Source organism: Schistocerca cancellata, chromosome 2 (assembly GCF_023864275.1).
Source record: "Schistocerca cancellata isolate TAMUIC-IGC-003103 chromosome 2, iqSchCanc2.1, whole genome shotgun sequence".
In the NCBI taxonomy this organism is placed as follows: domain Eukaryota; kingdom Metazoa; phylum Arthropoda; class Insecta; order Orthoptera; family Acrididae; genus Schistocerca; species Schistocerca cancellata.
In genome coordinates, this window is record NC_064627.1 from 410,786,707 (window position 1) to 410,808,998 (window position 22,292).

The following is a 22,292-nucleotide window of genomic DNA, read 5'->3' on the forward strand; positions in this document are numbered from 1 at the left end:
TCTTGTCTAAACTATTTATCGTCCACGTTTCACTTCCATACATGGCTCCACTCCATACAAATACTTTCAGAAACGACTTCCTGACACTTAAATCTATATTCGATGTTAACAAATTTCTCTTCTTCATTCGATGTTAACAAATTTCTCTTCTTCAGAAACGCTTTCCTTGCCATTGCCAGTCTACATTTTATATCCTCTCTACTTTGACCATCATCAGTTATTTTGCTCCCCAATTAGCAAAACTCATTTACTACTTTAAGCGTCTCATTTCCTAATCTAATTCCCGCAGCATCACCCGATTTAATTCGACTACATTCAATTATTCTCGTTATGCTTTTATTGATGTTCATCTTATATTCTCCTTTCAAGACCATTCTGTTCAGCTGATCTTCGAGGTCCTTTGCTGTCTCTGACAGAATTACGATGTCGTCAGCCAACCTCAAAGTTTTTATTTCTTCTCCATGGATTTTTCTTTTGTTTCCTTTACTGCTTGCTCAATATACAGATTGAATAACATCTGGGATAGGCTACAACCCTGTCTCACTCCCTTCATGCCCCTCGACTCTTATAACTGCCATCTGGTTTCTGTAAAAACTGTAAATAGCCTTTCGGTTCCTGTATTTTACCCCTGCCACCTTCAGAATTTGAAAGAGAGTATTCCAGTCAACATCGTCAAAAGCTTGCTCTAAACCTACAAAAGCTAGATATGTAGGTTTGTCTTTTCTTAATCTATTTTCCAAGATAAGTCGTAGGGTCAGTACTGCCTCATGTGTTCCAACATTTCTACGGAATCCAAACTGATCATCCCCAAGCTCGGCTTCTACCTGTTTTTCCATTCGTCTGTAAAGAATTCGTGTTAGTATTTTGCAGACGTGGCTTATTAAACTGTCAACACCTGCTTTCTTTGGGATTGGTATTATTACATTCTTCTTCAAGTCTGAGGGTATTTCGCCTGTCTCATACATCTTGCTCACTAGATGGTAGAGTTTTGTTATGCCTCGCTCTCCCAAGGCTGTAGGTAGTTCTAATGGACTGTTGTCTACTCCCGGGGCCTTGTTTCGACTTAGGTCTTTCAGTGCCCTGTCAAACTCTTAACGCAGTATCATATCTCCTGTTTCATCTTCGTCTACAGTCTCTTCCATTTCTATAATATTACATCGCCCTTGTGTAGACGCTCTATATACTCCTTCCACCTTTCTGCTTTCCCTTCTTTGCTTAGAACTGGGCTTCCATCTGAGATCTTGATATTCATGCAACTGGTAATCTTTTCTCCAAAGGTCTCTTTAATTATCCTGTAGGCAGTATCTATCTTACCCCTAGTGATATGCACCTCTACATCCTTACATTTGTCCTGTAACTATCCCTGCTTAGGCCCGCATCTCGTGGTCGTGCGGAAGCGTTCTCGCTTCCCACGCCCGGGTTCGATTCCCGGCGGGGTCAGGGATCTTCTCTGCCTCGTGATGGCTGGGTGTTGTGTGCTGTCCTTAGTTAGGTTTAAGTAGTTCTAAGTTCTAGGGGACTGATGACCATAGCTGTTAAGTCCCATAGTGCTCAGAGCCATTTGAACCATATCCCTGCTTAGCCATTTTGCACTTCCTGTCGGTCTCATGGTAACACATGGTAACCACACCAAAAACAACATAACATACTCAATTACACAAACAAAATACACCCGTGTCGTACGCAGCACTAACCGAAAACTACTGAATCCTTCCGCACAGACATGATTCAGCGTCACATAAACAGTTATTACAATTACAGAGATGGGCTTTAATTAGATAAGCTTCGCACAACATAGTGTAGTGTCCTAGCACAGTGGTTAGCATATAAACCTGACGTACAAAAGGTTGTAGGTTTAAATCTCGTCGTATGAAAAGATGATTTTTTTTATTTTTAATTCTAATCAAAGACTCTCATTATTAATTTTATTCATTTACTTGGTTTAAATGTAATTATTTTCTTCTTCAGATACCTTGCTGCGACGTTTCATAATCGTACTTTTTTACTTTCTTTATTTTTCTTCTGATTTTTTTTTTCTTTGGGAATCTGTCTGTGTTGGGAACAATGTACAATCAAGTTCCAACTAGGACTGCTCATCGGCTGGAAATGCAGTAGCTTGTGCAGTCTGCTAATGGTCTCAGGTACCCAATGATAGCAAGAGATTACAGTTTGCTTTTAGCTCTGAAACTAAAATTTTTCTGTGTTAAGTTCGCTATTAGAGGTTAGCTTTAATCGCCGTGAACAAAGCGGTCGTGCTTTTAGTTGTGCTACGGATTGTCGTCAGCCGTTTTCTCCCGTATATTGCACATCACGAGGTTATAGTTAGGTTAGGACACACGTTTTTAATTCGGGGCTACAAAATGCGTCGTCTGCCGCAGCCACAGTTCAGTCATTGGTTACTTAAAATCAGCTGTCGACAGAGCCTCTCTCATTTACGTCATACGTCGCGGAGGCCGCTTCCAGCATTGCTTCGCCTTACATAATAACAGCACTAGTAAAGTGATTCGCCATGTTTGTTTCTCACCTACAATCGAGCGGTATCCGGCAGCCGATGTTGCAACACTGTAGCGGCAAGTGACAGACCTCAACTGTCAAGTAATTTTAATGGGACTATAGTAGCCAGATCCAAATGATACTTTGACAATAAGTATTTCAAACTAGTGGCTATGATACAACACGTCACGAGCGTGTTTCCGCCTGCCTGTGGCAGAAAATCATCTCTAACCTGTGCCCTCTCTGTAACGTTCGAATGTAGAATTCTGCAAAAATATAATGGAAGCTTATGGAAGTGCACGATATTTCAAAACTATTTCACAGATTTTTTGGAGAAATGCAGTGGCCACCAGTCACGTTACTTCTGCCAAATACTTGTAAACTTCATTTTGTTGTAGAATGTCGCATAGGCTCTGGGTGCTGGGAAGATATTTCTCAGTCTGACAGCGGTCGTTACGCTCAAACACCGAACCGCATGGCATTGCTGTTACACACAGAGTTGAAAAACAAACTTACCGGAGGCCAAAGCCTGTAAGGCATTCCACGCCAGAAGTCAAGTACTGGAAGCGCTAAAAAGTAGGTTCGACGGTTACGTTCGGTTCTCACACAAGAACTTAGCGCCAGACACTGACGCTGCCTGAGGCAAGAACTTTTATCTCAAGTAAAATGTCATTGATTCTGGAAATTAGGACCCAGTAAGTTTATCTTTGAGACCGGATGATGACCGTGTTGCGTAGCGTTGAATGTCATGCTTGGTGTAGCATTATTTGTGGTGTTAAAGTTAATTGCGCTAATAGTTAATACGCTGAAAATTAATATAAATATTGCCTAATTTTTGTTTTTCTTTTAATAAATACAATGAAGATCTTAAAGTGAATCTGGTAGATCCTCTAAAGGAAATGCCTCTTTATGTTAATAACCAGCTTCTATCAAAGTGGCGTATGCGACCTATACAGCTCCTAGAAAGTAAACCACAAATGTAAACACACGGATGAAGTAAAAAAATAATACAGGTTGAGATGTGTCCACAGTGGAAAGAGGACAAATAAATCTGGATTCAGTATGATACTAGCCAATAATAACGCATTCGAAGCAACCACGTGATTAATGCCCTAAAGGCGTACATATATACATACATATCATAAAAATGTGTGTGTGTGTGTGTGTGTGTGTGTGTGTGTGTGTGTGTGTGTGTGTATTCCACATCCCCCTAAACTACAGAACCGATTTCAGCCAAACTTGATACATATATCCCTTACTGTCAGGCAACAATCGCTGGCAGGGAAAGAACCACCTTTCTATCATAGTTCAGGACATATGACGTCATAAACAATTAGATGCGCGAAAAACTGCAGCATCATGCATGTAGTTTAAATTTTTTACTTCTTTGCTACTAACACTATAAGCAACATACAGGGTGGACATGAAGTCCGCAACACTTTCGGCCGGCCGCGGTGGTCTAGCGGTTCTGGCGCTGCAGTCCGGAACCGCGGGACTGCTACGGTCGCAGGTTCGAATCCTGCCTCGGCATGGATGTGTGTGACGTCCTTAGGTTAGTTAGGTTTAAGTAGTTCTAAGTTATAGGGGACTGATGACCTTAGAAGTTAAGTCCCGTAGTGCTCAGAGCCATTTGAACCATGGTTGTTTACATCTTTGGGCGAGTTTAGTGACATCTCTGAACAGTCCAAGGTACTGTGCATGTGATACAATATTGATGGTCAACGTCTATCTTCAGGAGTTCTGGGAACGGGTGTGATGCAAAACTTTTTTGATGAGTGTATATCGCACGCCTTCCTTTTTCTGCACACGGGCGGCACTATCTCTGATACTACATGCACCGCTGCAGTCATCCCTCGCCAGGTGACACTGTTGTCGCCTGGCCGTTTCACATTGATGGCAGGTCGGTGGCCATATGTTCTGGCCGATCAGTGTATGATAAGACCGGGACGTGTAATAACGCTGTATACCTGATGGAGTTGAGAAATATTCCGGCAACAGAATCAAAACAAAGAAAGGCAAAAAAAGTTAAAATTCGTAACTGAGTCTGGTTCAACATACGAACTGTGCGTGCAGAGATTAGTGACGATCTGCCCTTTTTTCTGGAACTATTTATCACGTATCTGTAAAGTTTGGGAAATGTGTCGCACAGCGCTGGTAACGCACTCTGTTCTTTTTGTCTGAGAATTAATGGTAACAGGCAATAAATAAATAAATCAATATAATAAAAAATAAAAAATAAAACTTAAAACAACAAGTGTAACACAAGGCAATATAACTAAATGGATATTTTTAGAACGTGAGAGCTTTGGGTGTTGAAACAATTCAACGGCTGGACATAAACATTTTTCCCGAACCGGAACTCGAAGCCGGATGATCCGTTTACCTACAACGGTTGCCTTAACCGCCACTGCTATAGGGGTAAATTCCCACTGTTGATCTGACACCAATCACTTTCCCCTTTGGTCCCAGCCTTACCGTATTCCCGCACGGGGACGTAAGATGGTATGCATTCGCATCGAAATCGAATGAACAGACACCATGCATATAACTGTATACTTAAAAGATAAAATTTTATATCCACTACTTTTCAAGGATGTAATGGAGAAATAAATGGTAAAGAATGTATAAATGGGTAGCGGCAATTGTTTCTGGGACGTGGACTACCATTGCTGAATATCGTAAAGGACGCACACGAATTTACTTCATTAGTGCACACACGGAGCACTACAACAGTGTCACGTGCCTTCGCCCAAAGAGCAACCACGAGAGGATTGTAGCTGAAGATCTGGTAAAAGTTAGATACGACTATCTCTCCTACCATGACCAGCCACATTCTACTAACGTAAAAAGTAGTTGTATGATTAGGACCGTCTGCGTTCTTGTTTGAGCGCTGTTGCTCCAACGTGCATTAGTAACCTCAGGTACGGTACCAGATATACACCATGTGATCAAAATTGTCCGGACACCCACAAAAACATAGTTTTTTTTTATTATGTGCATTGTGCTGCCACCTACTGCCAGGTACACCATATCAGCGATTTCAACAGTCGTTAGACATCGTGAGAGAGCAGAATTTGGCGCTCCGCGGAACTCACGGACTTCGAACGTGGTCAGGTGATTGGGTGTCGCGCTGTACGCGAGATTTCCTCACTCCTAAACATCCCTAGGTCCACTGTTTCCGATGTGATAGTGAAGTGGATACGTGAAGGGACACGTACAGTACAAAAGCGTACAGGCCGAACTCGTCTGTTGACTGACTGAGACCGCCGCCGACAGTTGAAGAGGGTCGCAATGTGTAATAGGCAGACATCTATCCAGATCATCACACAGGAATTCCAAACTGCATCAGAATCCACTGCAAATACTATGACAGTTAGACGGAAGGTGAGGAAACTTGGATTTCATGGTCGAGCGACTGCTCATAAGCCACACAACACACCGGTAAATGCCAAACGACACCTCACTTGGTGTAAGGAGCGTAAACATTGGACGATTGAACAGTGGAAAAACGTTATGTGGACTGACAAATCACGGTACACATGATGGCGATCCGATGGCAGCGTGTGTGTATGGCGAATGCACGGAGAACATCATCTGGCAGTGTGTGTGCAGTAAAATTCGAAAGCGGTGGTGTTATGGAGTGATCGTGTTTATCATGGAGGGGGCTTGCACCCCTTGTTGTTTTGCGTGGAAATATCACAGCACAGGCCTGCATTGGTGTTTTAAGCACCTTCTTCCTTCCCACTGTTGATGAGCAATTGGGGGATGGCGATTGCCTCTTTCAACATGATTGAGCACTTGTTCTTAATGCACGCCCTGCGGCGGAGTGGTTACACGACAATAACTCCCCTGTAATGGATTGGCCTGCACAGAGTCCTAACCTGAAATCATATAGAACACCTTTGGAATGTTTTGGAACGCCGACTTCGTGCCAGGCCTCACCGACTGACATCGATAACTCTACTCAGTGAAGCACTCAGTGAAGAATGGGCTGTCATTCCCCAAGAAACCTTCCAGCATCTGCTTAAACGTGTTCTTGCGAGAGAGGAAGCTCTCATCGAGGCCGAGGGTGGGACAACATCATTTTGAATTCCAGCATTACCGATGGAGGGCGCCACGAACTTGTAAGTCATTTTCAGCCAGATGTCCTTATACTTTTGATCACACAATGTAGATGAGTAACATACAAGTATAACAAAAATAAGTAAAAGAAATGTATATACAGTTGTGTAAGAAAATCAGAATGTAAGGCATCACTTTGTGGTGTCACACATCGCCTGCCGCCACTTGCCCAGCAAATGGAACCCAAAGCAGGTAGTGCCACCACGCGGCCTCTGAAGCATTTGACACGTGCCAACAAACTGAGGTCAGTGAAGCAGTAAGTTAGAACATCGATTAATTAAGGCTTCCCATGCGTATGTACATGAATAGCAAGTGCTTTACCACAGTTGTAACAGTGGGAGAAGCTCGGATTTGACTCAATAATTGCAATGTATTCCGGATTTAAGATTTACAAAAAAATAAGAACAGGAAAACGAATACTGAAAACTCAAATCGGGAAGAATTAGTGGACTAATAGCGGGTTTCACATGTGATCAACCATCACTTAAAAATGAAAATAAAATGTTATCAAGCCAGCCACTGTAGGATGAAACGAAAAAGAGAAAGCAATGCTACCAACGAGAAGCAACCAGCGTCGTGCAGTAGTTGTCTACCCACCGCATGAACCACGGAGACCATTTACAGCTCTCGAGTACTGGAAGTCATATTTGATTTTCAAGTGTTCTCCGAACTCCTGTAAGTGCGTGAGGCGTTAACCATTTCGCTGAACGGACCTGCTCGTTGTATTCCGTGCTGAGGCGGATTTTATTAAGGCGTACTGCTCGCCAATTGCTGGTGCCTGTTCCTTGTATACAATGAGAAAGGCTTGTCCGTTGTCACAACACAAGTACCATAATTCCTGTCAGCAACAACTCCAATTGCAAATGTTCTATAACAGATAAGGTCTCTGTCATAGTAAGCCTCCAATCCTGCTAGAGGCTTTTCATTACCCCTTACTACAGCAATAGTCATCCATGAATTCCCTGGCACTACTTCATTTGTTGTACAAGAAAAATTAATCTTACAGCCAACAAAGGTTATTGGCCCACTCAGTATCTCCTGTTGAGACACTGGGTTTGGTGTCTCATCAAAACTGATAACAGTCTTGTACACTGGCATTCTTGAACGTCGACACACTCTTCTCCTCCTGTACGGCATGGCTGTGTACTGCGTGCGGCTGCCTCGAGTCGACTGACCATGCAGCTGCCTCTACACAGCGAGCGCCAGCGCGCCTTATCAGTGTTGCGCAACTTCCGGACTTTTGATTTTCCAGCAACACGGTGCTAGTAATACTAGGCACCGTGTCGCGCGGCTGCCTCGCCCAGCGGCTAAGTCCCACTCAAGGTCATGCGCCAAGCGCTGACCAGCAGTGTACACTAAATACACACAGCTGACAGACAGCGTTCCGACAGACGGGAAGAACTTATCATCCGATTTTTAGAAAATTATTTGGTGAAAAAGTTTTATTTTTTCACGTTTTGCAGTCTGATATCATCGCTCGACAGAGAACTGAATTAAGTTTCGTAATCCGTCATCTTACTTCGCTGCGTCAAATTAAGTAAAACATTGCTCGAAATTTTAAAGAGTTCGCAGAGGTAGAAACGCATTGCATAAACAATGCGTATGGTTGATTTTAACTCATATATTAAGAAAATGTAATGTAGATAAGACGTCAAAATTTTATTTTCAGTTGATCCAGGAGGAGACCTCATTTCGTTCTTAACTCGTTAGATTTTATACCCAAAGGACGGTCGTACACAAGTGCCCCATCACTTTTTTGCACATCGCGAATCATTTGGCCACACATATCGTCGAATCACATAGACGATTCCAGATATTGAAACGAGATTTTTGTTTCTTTAGAGCGCATATGTTGTATGACATACTCGAAACCATTCTTTTTTTTTGCCAAGATATGGAAGTTGCTCGCCCGCAGCAGTGAGACGTCGGCGCATCAGGAGGCATTCAGACGTCAACAGAACTGTAGGAAAATCCAAGCGGCGCTCGTATACCTGTCCTCAATACCTGGGGAATCGCGTAGCAGGACGTGTATACACACCCACAGCAGCGAAGGCTTAGAGCCTAATATTCGCCAACATGGCGCCTACTGCGAAGTACACCGTTACGGACAGTGTCTACATGAAGGCTACTGGTTGGCTACTTCAAGACACCAACAAAATAGTGTCTGTAGGGTCCTATGTAAAAACAGCAAGAAGACAGGAAACAGTGCAATAGGTGGTGTGACGGTACGTTACATAAATGGACATTTGGAGAAAGGGAATGGAAGTTTTTGTTATGAGACGTGTGAATTATAAATTATTTCAAGACTGTGTACGTGTGCGCGGTGTATAACAAATAGTAAAGAACGTAAGTTATTATTATCAAAACACAAAAATCGATGTAATTAACAAAATACAGTTTTTTTGGTATAATCTCTGTGTAACATAGGCCATGAAGACCAGAGACAATGCTTTGATTGAATTAGTTCTCCTTTTTTGTTTCGTCTAGCGGTAGGCCGCCATTGTCATGCTGTCTGATAATTAACGTAAGTTTCATCTGTAGTTTTGAAAAATGCAATTGAGCTCTGCAAAATCCATGTACTAATTTATATTTACGTGACAAACCCTAATTCTAGGGCTATATTTCAATTTTGACAAATGGATCTATGCCGACATTTGTAAAAACGGCGATGGTACATTAGTCCTTACTAATGTAAAATTGCCACCTTCTGAAGAAGATAAATTTATATTTGTCGAAACCTAGGTAAAGAATTCTTTATCCATTGCAACTGGTCGGCTGTTTGTAATTTATTACGTGGAACCGTTGCTGTTGTGCAGCTATGTTTAAAATACAATTGAAATTGTTATTGGAAAGTGTATATTATTGACTTAGTTGTCACCTCGCATGATCACAAACATTAATTATAATTAACATTTTTTTTACAGAACTTCATAGTGCAGTGAGCTCATCTCCCCTAGCAGGATTTAGTCGGCCATTACGCTGACTGTATTATTTTATTAAAATTTCATATCATAATATTAAATGTAAATGCGAGAGACTTCTCAATTTTGATCTTTCATTAATTACAAAGTAAAAAATTAATTTCAGTTCCCAAAATTCACAGCAATTAATGAGTTCAGTATGTTTCATTTTGGCGCATAACGGCAGACGAGATTCTCTCCAGTTTTGCCTTGCAAATAATGAATAAGAAATATTGAAAATCGTTACATTCCGCAATATCTCAGTTAATCTTTATGTAATTTGGTACATAAATAACCAGTAGCCCCTGAGAGCCATATTAATAATTACAGTTTGCGTAAGAATACGCATATTTTCTTTTCTAAATAGAAGCGCTCACGCAAACTATTTATCGGAAGGCGGTGAGTCGCGCACTGTGTTTAAAAAATATTATATCGTACGTACTTGAGGGCAGCCGATGACCGTACGATTGTTATCGCGGTATAAGTTAATTAAAAGTCTCATGCTAGCCCACAATATTTAAAGCCACCCCAACCAAAATCATAAAATATATAATTATAAAAATAAAAAATATGCACTTATAGCGTGATAGTGGGTACTACTTTGTGTTGCCAACCCAAACAAAAAGTTGTGTCCGTCCTACAACAGTGATCTAAGAGTACTCTCCAGATCTCTTAGGTTGCCATTAACCGGATGGTCGTAACTGCCATCCGATTTTCAGAAAGTTATCCTTACACTCCTGACATCCTTCAAACCAAAGAGCCACTATCAATTAGGGTCATCGTGATGACCTCCAATAGTTAAAAGTTTGAGAGGCCTTGGGTGAGAATTCAACTGGCTCAAAATCACGACTGTACCCAGAGACTCATTTCTGTGTCACTCTCGTCTCGAGGTCACATAGGAAATTGGGAGGCAAAGATATTTTAAAATTTTAATTCAAGACTTAGCTAGTTATCCCCACGGAGTTACCTCCGGTTAAACAGTTATTTATACAAAATTGCAAGGGTATATATTTATTGCTGTTAGTCCATCTTCACCATCCCTGTCCACATCCTCCTTCCATTTCTCTCTATCCCCTCTCTCTGTCCATCTCCTCCTCAGCCCACTCGCTGTTCATCTCATTTCTGTCTCGTTACTCTGTCCATCTCCTCATCTTTCCCTTCATTTCCTCTTCCCCTCTCTCTTTCAGCCTCCTCCTCCCTCTCTCTGTTCATCTCCTCCTGCCCACTATCTGTGTCCATCTCTTCCTTCCTCCTCTCTGTCTGTCCATCCCGTCCACCCCCCTTCTCCCACCATATATCCCCCCCCTCCCCCCAGTAGGAGGCTGGTGATTCTTACCACCACAGTATTTCTTTCCGGTTCGTAACTAATATGTGTACCACATTTGGCTGAATTCGTTCCAGGGCTCCAGAATCAGCTATTTATTGCGTACGCTAATGTCAAATACTAATCATGTATTTGTACAGATATTTCACCAGTATCTCTAGTGAATTTCACACTGCAATTTCATTTTCACGCCGTATCTCCCGAACTGCATGTGGTACGCAGATACATCCGCAGTATGCATGTCTACTGTCTGCAAAGTGTGAATACAGTAAGTAGTAAAGAAGTAATAAATTGAAACGTCATACACAATGCGGCAGTTTCTCACGCATAGCAGTATTTGACGTCATGTATCCTGAACTATGTGTCGTACAATGATATAATTTTGCCCGTACGTTGACATATGTGGATACTGTCTGGAAAATGTGACGTGAATACAGAGTATAGAAGAAATAAATTAATATGTCGTGCGTTATGCCACAGTTTTACAGCATGAACAGTGAAAATGTAGTAAGTGATAAACCTTTCTCCTTTCATCATTTTGTGGTGGTTGTTAGAAAAAAAAAAAGCTTTGTGAAGGTTTGAAATTATGTGTAAAGTTTGTTGCAAGTCACTACGTGCTCATCTGCACGTTGTGGGCTAAAAGTATTTTTCATCCCACCCCCACTCCAAGAATTACAAATCTCGTCCAAATCCGTCCAGCTATTTCAGTGTGAAAGAGTAATAAACATCGTCACACACACGCACACACACACACACACACACACACACACACACACACACACACATGCACAGAGACATAAACTATCGCATTTGTAACAAGCACAGTGTAGTGGGTATAAGTGTAAATATTTTAGATATTTGTGTATGGGGCACCTTAATATGTACGCACATCGGTGTGTTAGTTGCTTTTTCTCTGCATGGACTGGTCTTCCCACAAGCATGCCACAAATCTCAAGACCTGATGTTTTCTGCATGGTCGTAACAGCACAACTAAGTGGACAATGCTTGTCAGTAATAAGAATATTCGCACTTATATTCTATACACCCTGCATATAAGACTCCCCAATAAAAATATAATTATGGTATCGCAGCTTAATAAAGACGAATTGATTGAACCTCAGAAACTAGACAACCCAAACAAAGTCATGGCTCTGTCTGGCACTGAAAGAATTAATACACACATACCGATTGAAAGATCAAGATCAAAAGCGCAACGGAATCAAATGTCGGTTCGCGGAGCGTCTCAGTCGTTCTGGACAGAGAGTAACGTAGAGAATCGCGTAGGCAGAGATGACGGAGGCGGTGACGTCGGCCCGCGGCGCCAAATTACTGCGCAGAGCTGGGCGGCCGCCAGGGAGGCGAGGGGCGGCCAGCTGATTGGCTGCCGCTGCCGCTGCCGAGAAATAAGGAGGCCGCCGCTTCCGCACCCGGAAATTGGACAGAAACCCGCGTCGCCATTGTGGCCGCTGGCCGACCCCAGCCTCACTTTCTTCTCTGTGGTCGACACAGTAATGAGGAAGGCACGCGGCTCTCACTGGTCTCCTTTTGCGCACGTACGTTTATGGCTGCCCTCCCCCCTCACCCTCTGGGTATAAGTCAAATGCCTTAGCGAGAGTCCATATTGCGCAGTTTCTAATGCAGAAATGTACACACTGTTCCTCACGGCATATGTGAATGGAGATGAAAGAGATGTAAATACAACTTGTGTCTTCCGTCCCATGGTAAGCTTCAGGGTGCAGGTCTGTTGTGTTTTCTGATGAAAGTTGGTTCTGCCTCGGTGCCAGTGACGGCCGTGTGTTGGTTAGGAGGAGGGTCTGCAACCAGCCTGTATGCGTGCTAGACACACTGGACCTTCACTTGGAGCTGTGGTCTGGGATGCAATTTCGTATGACAGCAGGAGCAATCTCGTGCTTGTACCACGCACTCTGCAAATCTTTAAGTCAGTCTGGAGGTTCAACCTGCAGTGCTGCCATTCATGAACAGCATTCCAGGGGGTGTTTTCCAGCAGGATAACGCCGAACCCACATACCACTGTTATAAACCAACATGCTCTACAGAGTGTCGACATGTTCCCTTTTCCTGCTCGAATAGCGGATCTGTTTCCATTCGAGAACATATGTGACATCACCAGACGACATCTCCACCGTCATCTACAGAGTTAACTGTCCCTGTGTTGACCGACCAAGTGCAATGGGCATGGTACTCCTCACACAAACTGACATGCTGCACCGGTACAGCACAATGCAAGCACGTTTGCATGCTTGCATTCAACATTCAGGCGGCTACACCGGTTGTTAATGTACCAGAAGTTCGTATTCGCAGTGGCTTACCTCGCCCTTAAATTAATCTGTGGTCTTGCAATGTTAATCACCTAAATACTGTATGTTACCTAGACATTCTACATTAATTACTTTTTGATGGAAAACTTACAACAGCCTTATACAAAAACTTTTTCACTGCTGCGACGAGCGGGTAGATCCAGGAAAAGAAATTTCATTTGTTAACTGACAAAAAATGGCATAATTATGGGACGAGATTTTTCAGGATGAGAGACTGCCATCGAGCACTTGATTTCCCCAAGTGAGCTCCGCTAGTGCAGCACTGCGATATGTATTTTTATCGTCAGGTAAAGAATTTGATCAAAAAGCTTCAAAACTGCTCTTATCACTTAGAGATAGAAAAAGAAATCACATCTCGAGGAAACTGAATCAAAACACATCAGCTGTCCTCGCCAATATTTGGCGAAATGGTGCGATATGCGTGGTTTGTTGCCAAACTATGCGATGAGGGAGAACGTTTTGTGTTCCCTACGGGAGCATTAGAACAACTATGTAATTGTAAAAATACGACTTTCATAACCTATGAAAGATGCCCAGAAAATTACTGCTTCCCCTGTTTTTACGATCAGTGTCATCCCCAGCATTTGTGTATCATCAAGTATAACATAATAAACGTATATCATTTTATGTACAAAGTTCTCATGCCCGCCCTACAATCCCTTCCTGGAAATCTGTTTGCACACGCACATTGTCCTTTGCGTTTTTTTTTCGTGTTTTTTACCAAAATATTAATAAATACCATAGGTTGAGCATTATTTCGGTTCATTTGACGTGTACGTAATGCAAAAATAAAAATAAAACGTTTTCGCGGACGGCCTTGAACAGATTACCATTCGTACCGTTTCCGCTACGCCTCCGCTGCTTGGAAACTACTGTGACAAATATCTCATGCCTTGACCGACGCGCAACAAAAGTGCTATTTTATCTACACTTTTGGCTACGTGGAGCTCCCACTTCAGTCTCATTCCGGTCAAGCCCTGCATATACCATAAATGTAAACGAAATCGGAGATGACGAGTAGGCGCGGTCCCCTTGAGAGCCCTGCTGTGACTCGCGTGCCATCGGAACGCTACCTTGGACTGTCTTGCGGAATGGACATTGTTAGTGATGTTGCGTGACGCTTGTAATAGTTGCACGCAATGGTTTAAACGTTACATTAAAGCATCCCTGACATGTGTAATGTGAAATACTCATTTTTAACGACCAAAACCGCTGGCTAGGATTCGATGTATAAAAACGTTCGTGCCTCAGGTCTGACAGTGGTGGTTCTAAAACATATTACACTATTGCTTTAAAACATAAAACCAGAGGACTGTGTTGAAGTGCTTGCTTTTCCTCCCATTTTAAAGCTGGAACAAGCACGCTTAAATGTGTACGCTTAACTGGGCTATTTTAATTTTCCCTTAGAACAAGCAAGAGGTCTTGGATTTTCCCACCAATTTTTAAAAATTTCCCTTATAGTGAGCTAGTTTCGTCATCTTGTGGGAGAGGGGCTATTAGTGTAATTAACTGAGTAGTAAAATACGACAAAACTATCTTGGAAAAACTATCCTGGCAGCTATTTTTGGATCATAAATTATACTAATTAGCTCATAAGGATAATAAATTGGTTTAAATAAAATAATTAACTGATAAATTACAGCGATAACAGCCCAAGTGGTCTAGAGATGAAAATGACAGGTCATAAATCATTCAACCAATATGCCTCATCCACATAAAACAATTGGCCTAGACGGGTGACATTGGGGATTGGGTTCAAATAGCTCTGAGCACTATGGGACTTAACTGCTGAGGTCATCAGTCCCCTAGAACTTAGAACTATTTAAACCTAACTAACCTAAGGACATCACACACATCCATGCCCGAGGCAGGATTCGAACCTGCGACCGTAGAGGTCGCGCGGTTCCAGACTGTAGCGCCTAGAACCGCTCAGGCACCCCAGCCGGCTGGGCATTGGGTCATAAATCTTTGGGTCAGAACAGACAAAGTTCATTTACTATTGTATACAGATGTTTTCCAATGTAACAGTAACTGACATGTCAATGCCTTTCAGTTGACATTACATAATTTCCCTAATCTTTTACAGCCAAATATGACCTCATTTCCCCTGTTACGTATGTGTCATTATCCTTCTTAAGGGCTGTACAAATTTCTGTGTGAGACTAGCAGGTTACTGTTGCTACCATTGGACAACAAAAATGGTTCAAATGGCTCTGAGCACTATGCGACTTAACATCTATGGTCATCAGTCCCCTAGAACTTAGAACTACTTTAACCTAACTAACCTAAGGACATCACGCAACACCCAGTCATCACGAGGCCATTGGACAACAATTCTGCTGTTCTGACAGGCGCAGTCGGTAGTGCTACATCTGGGTACACATGATAGTATGACTGTACCCTTACAGCTTAATACTCGTGGTATTTTGGGAAGCCATGTCCTTAATCATACTGGTGGTTTCTGTTGGGTGTCTTAGTTATTCATGTGATTATAATATAATATATTACACTTAACCTGAACAACTGCCCCTTCACAATTAATATACATTATTCACATGTCTGTTTCATATGTTTTGCTGTAATTGGCTCGTTTTGGTCGTGGACTTGTTTCTTATGCTTATTCTTTGCCTTTACTATCATTTAATAGTTGCTGTAACAGATGACTGCCTCTTGATAGTAGATCTAGTCTCGAAATAAAATTTAATAAAATACTTAAAATGTTGTTAATACTGGTTCTGTTGTATATCCGACTGCATTGATTTCAACATATGCAGGGCGGTCAGAAACAGCCTGAAAAGCTTGTAAGGATTTTGAAGGGTAGGCTGTTCTGATAAGTAATTGTTATGATAAAATTCGATATGTTGCAGCGTTTCCACGTTAATTATGTTTGAAGTTAACCAGTCACCCATTGCACGCGCAAATTCAAGCAGCCCGCTGGAGACACTGTCGCCAAATGTAATTTTCGTTTCGTTTTCCAAAAACTGAAGAAGAGATCGCTGCAAGAACTGGATATGGGACGGTAGTAAGGATCGAACCCCAAACCAAAGGCTAAGGAGTCTCGTGCGCTATCATAGACGCTATGAGAACAACTGACACTAATTTTATCTGGGCTGCCGCTTGATTTTGCGCGCGCAACTGCGTCACTGGCTATTTTCAAAATTAACTCTGAAACGGCGTAATGTTGTTTTCTTTTTAATTTTTTTTAATTTTTTTTTTACAATTATTTCTCAGTACGACCTACTCTGCAACACCCTTACAAGCTATTCAGACTGTTTCTGACCACCGCGTATCTCTTCAAGCCTCTGCTCAGCGTGATTCGTAGGTGTGCAAAGGCCCATTCAAAACAAACAAAGATTTAAAGTCAAATAGTGTGGCTTGGGAGACTGGGAAAACCTATGACGCTATGTCACGAAACATTTTGATCATTTTGAATACAACTTGTTATTTTGAAATGGGAAACGGTTTTGTGACGTATCAAGCATATAATGTTTCACGCGGGGAAAACAATGGTGTCGCACATTTGAGTCTATCTTTTTCTTATTTTCGAGTTATGTTTCAGCTACAGAAATAGCAATTCTGGTGATAACACACAAAGGATACGCTTGTGCTCAACGTGTTATCGAACACATACTAAAATTACTATTATCGGCTTCACTCATTACTCAAAGACATCTGTACTGGAATGCAAGCACAATCATGAGCAGTCCGCTTCTTTAAATCTGGAATATTTCTGATCTGCACCACATACACAAGCCTTTACTTGTCCCCATGAATATAAATCTAATGGACCTAAATCCGGGTAACGTGGTAACTACTATATCAGATACTTTCGACCTATTATTTCGGTGAAAATTGGATATTAAGGTATGCCCGGAGAACTAGCCTGTAATTTGGTGGTATACCATCGTTGTAAATAAAGATGGAAATGGCTCGACTTCAAACAGCGGCGACGGTAGCACATCTTAGTGTAAAGGTAATGGGCTGCTGTTGGTGTACCCACGACCGCACGAAAATCATATATTCCGCGCCTAATAACACTTTTGGTGTGCCGGCTACCTTCGAAGTCTCCATCTAGAGACGGTTGAGTTTAAACCGTATCTGTGATACTGTTTATTTACCTCTGAATTCACGTAGATATAAGCTTCATCCAAAAACAGTGCGTAATCACTGAATCACCAATATACAAATTCATTTGACTGTTGTTCGATCACGTGTGTAGAATGGTAATAGTTCAAACATATTTTTGGTAGTTAAAAATTTAATACGAATCTGTGGTTACAGCTACTTAATCCCAGGGAGCATTTTCGTATGAAATGTTCAGTATTTATTGGTTTTTGTTAGATTCAATATACTTAACTGTTCACCGAAAATAAATTACCTGCTTTACACTGTCACTAAGTGTTTAAGAAATGCCTTTGACTCATCTCCAAGAGCTCTTGTGGAAGTATTTATTGTCTGTGAGAATTACTCGTACTTACATCGTCAATATTCTCCTTAAACTAACCGTATAAATAAATTAAAAAAATATTACGACCTCGGCGGTGTCGGAGTGTTAACAATACTTTCTTCGTTAATTACCTCTTTTTTAGTTAGTATTTTGAGCAAAACCAAATCCATTCTTTTCTAGCGGAACTGGGTTGTGAACTTAGAGCTCCAACTGAATTTGAAATTATTTGTGAACTTTTGTTTGTCAAAGCTGATCCTGGTTCACAGCAAAATAATATGGTATTAACGTTTAGCACAGATTTCAGAGGTCAGCGTGATCTGATTTCATTTCTTGTGCTCATCTAAGATCAAATGGTTTTCAGACTCTGCACTTTATGTATCAGACAAAAAAAAATTTAATATGGAGGCTGTACATTGTATGGTACTTTCCTTAACCAAATGCATGAAATACGAGAAATTCTACTCGAGAATATTGAAATGTATGATTAAATGAAACTTTCAGGCCGATTAAAACTGTATGCACGACCCACTCGGGACCTTTGCCCGCAGGCAAGTATTCTACCGACTGAGCTATACTACGACGACTCACGACTCTACTCACAGCGTTTCTTCAATCAGTCTCCTACCTTCCAAACTTCACAGAAGCAGTCCTGTGAAATTTGAAAGACTATCACCCCTGGAAGGAAGGATATTGTAGAGACATGACTTAGCCACAGCTTGGGGGAGGTTTCCAGAAAGAGGAAGAAAAGCTGTGAGGACAGCTTGTGAGTCGTGCTTTGGTAGCTCAGTCGGCAAAGAACTTGTCCCCGAAGGCAAAGGTCCAGGCACACAGTTACAATCTGCCATTAAGTTTTATGTCAGCGCAGACTCCCCTGCAGAGTGAAAATTTTGTTCTGGAAATATCACACAGGCTGCGGCTAAGCCAGGTCTTGCAAGTTTCGGAGGAGAGCTTCTGTGAAGTTTGGAAGGTAGAAGACGAGGTACTGGCGGAAGTAAAGCTGTGAGGAGGGGTTTTGAGTCGCGCTTGAATATCTCAGTCGATAGTGCACTTGTCCGCGAAAGACAAAGGCCCCGAGTTCGAGTCTCGGTTCGGCACACAATTTTAATCTGCCAGAAAATTTCATATCAGTGCACACTCCACCGCAGAGTAAAAATTTCACTCTGTATGATTAAGTGTTAAAGTATGGCAACATGTGTAAGTGGAATGCACGGGTTAAGTCTGGCGGCACTAATTTCACCAATTCTCATTGCACTGGATGAACTTTTCATGTCTCGAATGACGCCGTTCAAAATCTTAAAAATGACATCATTAACTCAAACGGATACGAAAATCGTGACAGTTGCTAATATTAATAATGTGTGTGCGCGTCCGGAATCATACGCGACCAGCTTAATTCTTATTATAAAAGCATTCATTATGGATTCTAAGACAGTTCAACGAAGTAAGTATGGACCTTTATTGTAAAGTCATAAAATGGTTTTTTTTAATGGAAGGTTGTGACTTTCTGTTCCATGTTACAACCTGCTATAAACAGATTCTTTTCGAATGGAAACGCCAAAATCGTGAATGAAAAAATTCTGAGAAAAAAGTTCAGTTGCTGGAAGTTTTCTGGTACTAACGGTCTTGTGCAATCCTCGAGGCCCACATTTTTGTCACTGTTTTGGACAACCTATTGCGAACAGAGACTGAGATGGTTCAATAAGACATGGACCTTTCAATGAGAAGAAAACGTCAAGGTGCTCTTTCAGAATGAGCCACTCTGCTGGCGTCTACATACTGCCCACGAAACGCGACACGTAATCATTTTGAGTTTGATGGCGGTGTCACGTTCACTTTTACAGTCCAACCTCGTGTTGTCTTGTGTTCGGGTAGCTCAGTAATTATTTACTCGGCACCTAGTTCAAATTCAATTACGAGATGCATTAAGCTGACTGAACAGCATCTCTCAGGATGGTAAAGTGTTATTGCAGAAATACTGTCACAATGTTTTCCTAAAGAGGTGGTCAATATATTGCAAAGTCGTCGAGGAAATATTATTTGCGGGTTTAGCTGCTGAAAATAAGGCGTTCTCGAGGATCTAAGGAATATGACATACGTATAAACCCGCACCAACGCATGCACACAACAGCAAACTGACTTTAACATTTCCTCTCTCTACGTAAAATTTAGCGTAATACCTTTATCCTCTCCTCTCTATGTCAGCTTATTACTGATGCTGTTTCTTCACCGGAATATTTATTCTTCTCGGAGAAACAATCCCAATTTCCTAAATGTCATTGACAATGACACATCAGCACTACCGCCAACAGCATCATCTCGTGTTTAGTACGTGTCTAATTTGGTCAGTATGTTTAATTAATTCATTTTTCCAAAATGTTTGTGTTCAATTTTTAATGCGTAATTTATATCGGTTGGTGACAGAATCTGTAGATACGAATAGTCCAGAAGCATGTAGAGGAATGGAGGAATAATGGAACTGAAGATAAAGTTGTGTGAGTTAGGAATAATCTAACACCTATCGGCATCCCGACATCCCGTCTCGTGTCGGAACTTAGGAAGTTGTAACAATTTTCAAAAACTGAGAGAAAGATGAAAGAGTTAGGCTTTGTCTATTTTCTAGAGTACAACCACAAAGAAATACAACTACAGCATGAGCTGAACTAGAATCATTTTCTGTTACCGGGCGTCGTTGCGAAACTATAGAAACGTTTGATATGAGTACAGCCGCGGTGCTATCATGAAGTGTTATCGTCTGCAGTCGTCCCAGAAACGCCTTCTAGCAGCCACTTTCGTGTTGAAAATGACTGCGTACGCCTCTGTTGGGCCCCTGCTGCGTTGTTGCTGACGTGACATAAGCCAATCATAATAGAACGCACTCTGAAACATCGGTGCGAAATGGAAACGTAACTGATTCTGACAACAAACCCATTTTGTGCGTTTGCGTTAACAGTAGCAGTGGCGATAAAAGCGGAAAAACAGCTTTGTCGCGATCCATTTAACACTGATGTAGTCGACTGAAAGCATTTTTAATGCCATATCTCATCCGCGATCGCTCCACCCCCGTCTGGCATCTCTCTCTCTCTCTCTCTCTCTCTCTCTCTCTCTCATTCACTCACTCACCCACTCCTCTTCTCCCTCTCTCATCTGGCCTTCCAGGTCCGCTACAAACAGTCGCGGTGAATGCCACCGTCTGTTCCTTTAGCGTAACAACGCCCTTGATCCCACTGTGTTCTCACCGTGCCGGCCGCGGTGGTCTAGTGGTTCTAGGCGCGCAGTCCGGAACCGCGGGACTGCTACGGTCGCAGGTTCGGATCCTGCCTCGGGCATGGATGTGTGTGATGTCCTTAGGTTAGTTAGGCTTAAGTAGTTCTAAGTTCTAGGGGACTGATGACCACAGAAGTTAAGGACCATAGTGCTCAGAGCCATTTGAACCATTTTGTTCTCACCGTCACAATTACGTAACGCTTTGTCTGGTCTCCTGCCACAATCGCACTCAACAGCATTACAGGCGGGGGGAGAATAGTGAGCTTCGAAATGCCTAGCTACGTCTCTGGCGCACAAAGCAGTCGACCTACAACGAATTTTATTGGGATGAAAGTTGACCAGTGTGTCGTTCTCTTTTGAATAACTGTAGGCGACGTACGAACACGTCGTCCTGGATGTTTTACCGTATTTAAAGACGCTCCTGCCCTGTGTCTCTTCATAGCTGCGCTGCTAAGTATGTAGAGTATTCATCAAATTCTAGATCGGCCTTGTCAAATCTGATCCACGCCACCAAAGGTAAGTTCTGGACACAGAAAAATGGCTCTGAGCACTATGTGACTTAACATCTGAGGTCATCAGTCCCCTAGAACTTAGAACTACTTTAACCTAACTAACCTAAGGATATCACACACATCCATGCCCGAGGCGCGGTTCCAGACTGAAGCACCTAGAACTGCTCGACCACACAGGCCGGCTTTTGGACACAGAACGGCACATATTCGTAGTATGTGTAGGTCGATAAGAAGTACACTTCCCTTGCAGTACAACCCGAAAAGATTAAGAAACAGGAAGAATATAAACGTCGGACTAGAGCAGTTATTAGTATACCTCCTGCACTTAATGATTATTACTTTTTGTAATTTGTTATTTCAAAGAGTAAACATACCACATACATGCAGTATAAAAACTCATTTCTTCAGTATTGTAGCATCTTCGCTGTTTTCGCAAATACCCTGGTAAAGTACGCAAAATTCGCATTATGTTCCAAATAAAATGGTAGGTTATCCTTGGGCCGAGAGAAAACCGGCTCCATGACAAACTTATGAGACACAGTTCGCAACTCCACACTCAGAAGACTTTGGTACCTGTCAGTGAATACTTGAACCACTGAAAGGGGTTGAGCAAAATAAAATAAAAATTCTCCTCTTTAAAACAGTCTTTCACACATTTCACATTTATGACGTTACACGTCCTGAAGTATGTGTCTTCCAAATGATTGGAAAAGAGCACAGGTAGTCCCAGTCTTCAAGAAGGGTCGTCGAGCAGATGCGCAAAACTATAGACCTATATCTCTGACTTCGATCTGTTTTAGAATTTTAGAACATGTTTTTTGCTCGCGTATC

At 42.0% G+C, this 22,292-nt stretch overlaps 1 protein-coding gene across 1 annotated transcript in view; it reads right to left on the reverse strand.

Annotated features, from left to right (window-relative positions):
- Nucleotides 1-22,292, reverse strand: part of LOC126146011 (adenylate cyclase type 3) — a 923,811-nt gene that overhangs the window by 595,326 nt on the left and 306,193 nt on the right. The window lies entirely within an intron of this gene.